The sequence below is a fragment of the Frankliniella occidentalis genome, unplaced genomic scaffold (genome assembly GCF_000697945.3).
Source record: "Frankliniella occidentalis isolate FOCC.00 unplaced genomic scaffold, Focc_3.1 Scaffold10, whole genome shotgun sequence".
In the NCBI taxonomy this organism is placed as follows: domain Eukaryota; kingdom Metazoa; phylum Arthropoda; class Insecta; order Thysanoptera; family Thripidae; genus Frankliniella; species Frankliniella occidentalis.
Genome location: NW_026267140.1, coordinates 375,499 through 377,860, shown reverse-complemented (window position 1 = coordinate 377,860; position 2,362 = coordinate 375,499).

Here is a 2,362-nt window from a genome sequence, read left to right as displayed (position 1 = left end):
TAATATTGGACAAGGCTTGTCCCGGTTCAGCTAGATTGTCCGACGGACACATTTTTTTCAGTTTTGATAATTTTGCAGGTAAAATGAATCCGGCTCTAAGAGGTACTTTAACTGCCGGTTGCACGGGGGTGATTAACGTCAAAAGCTTAGTGCACACTGCCGCACTGCCCGTAAGGCGCTCCGGCCACCCCTGGGGTAGGCGAACCCGCCAGACGTCGTGGGATGCTGGACCCATCACGAGTAACTGCTCAGCGTGCAACTAATGACAGTGTCGAAAGCGTTACTTTTACCTTTCAGTGTTGGTGACCGTGCGTAGTCGTTGTTAGCGCCTGCGATCGCCCGGGTAGGCAACGCGGCGGGCAGGTATGCGTGGTGCAGGTCGGCTTGCAGGCGCTCGGCTTGGCCGGGGAGTCACGCCGCCGCGCCGCGTAGGGAGGAGCCGTAGTGTCTGGCGCGATGCAAACCTTTGAAAGCGCTGCTCCTTCTGGGCGATAACCCACCACGCCCTGCCTCCTGCCTCCACCAGGGCGGGGCGGGAGCAATGGAGCATTGCGCCGACAGACGGGCCGCCGCGACGCCTGAGTGCGACAGTTATGTGGCTGGGCCGGCGCGCCCCGACGCTGCCGATGTGTACCCGCTGCGAGTGAGTGAGTACACGCGGCGCAGCGCGCTGCTGGAGAGGTTATCGACCCCCTGGCGCCACCAGGTGTGCGCCGGGGCCGGCAGGGCAGGGGCTCACGGCAGCGAAAAGGCGCTTCCTGGCTTTCCTTTCTTTACATTTTTAAGAGGCGGGCGCTGGCTCGCTGGAGCGACTTTTCGCCAAAGTTAAGGAGAGCCATTAACACGGGCAGCGCCCGGGCCGCGGCTCAGCGTGTTGTACCGGCCGGCAGTCGGCTCAGCCGAGCGGGGCGAAGGTGCGGCGGGCGGGGCAGTGGGTTCGGGTTAAGGTGGAGCGGGGCGTTCCCTGCGGCCAGAGGAGGCAGAGCGCACGCCCGTTTCCCCGGTCCCCGAGCTGCTGCAGCACGGCTGGACGCCGTGATTTAAGCCGACAAAATTACTCATAAGATGAAATTTTTAAACGCAAGCATTTTTTTATGACCGTGCCAGGAGACACCGTAACTAAATGAGGCGCCGGGCGTAAAGCTGCAGGGCCGGATGGGCGGAACTATCTACAGCGCACCGGCTGCAGCGGCCCGTCCCGGCAAGACCTTTGTATAGCTCGCAAAGTGCAGCCGTACTTTCACTAGATAGTCTCTCTGTTCGCTATGACGCGTCGCGCTTGAGGGAATCGCGAGCGTTTTGGACTGCTTTTCATTTACCCACCCCAAGCCGACAAACTCCGACCCTAACCGTAAAGCCGCACCGTTAAACGGCGGCGATGTGGCTCTTTGGCAACGCGGGTGCTCGGCTCGGCTCGGCTCGGCTCGGCTCCGAGGCACAAGGCCAGGATGGTCCCCGCCTAGGGGCTCAGGCGATAGCACCAGCCTTTGCAGCACTTTGATTCCACCTTATGGCTCATAACCGAGCCGTATTACAAGTGACAACCATCGCAGCGCGAAGAGGTGAACGGGGAGGGCGGCTAAGAGGATAGAAGAGAAGCTTCAGGCGACGTGGCGGGGGGTGACGTGAAGGAGAGAGAGAGAGGGAGAGGGAGACTGGGGCACGTCGGACGGGAGTGGGAAGGGAGGGACGGAGGAGCAGAGTGGACGGCAGGGTCCAGTGATTGTTGAAAGTTGAATAGGGCCTTCGTGGCGAAAGTAAAAGGACGCCTCTCCCACCCTCTCTCGCCCCCCTCATTCACATCCCTCCCGTCCCCACCACTCAGCAGCACACAGCCCCGCCGTGTCAAGGGCCCCCGCCAAGGAAAAGATCTTCTCAATGGCCGTGGAGCCTTAAAACGCACCCCTTTTGTTTTGCGGTAACCCCTTTCTCACCCTTTGCCCCCACCCCCCTCTCCACTTGTATGGTGGAGCAGCGGACAGGTCGGTTCCTCTTCGCTGACATGAACATCGTGTTAATGCTGACAGGGCCGGTGCCGCACAACGGTGAGGTCTGGTGGGCGTGCCGCGCGCGGCTGGCGCTGACATCCATCACACACGCCGCTTGCTTTGTGGACCCGACGACTCACTCGTTCGGTTGTCGCCCCCTTATGGGTCCCATCAGGTTTTTTAGCAGATGATACCTTAAATAGCTTTAGACTAAACATAAAACATATATATACGTAGGGCCCCGTGCGTTAACATTGTGCACGGGGTAGCTGAGCGAAGTGCATTAACTTTACAGAAGACATAAAAAATATAGAACAAAACTATACCGAATGAGGGTCCGCCTAGTAGGTAGGCAACCGATCGTCTGCTCCTTG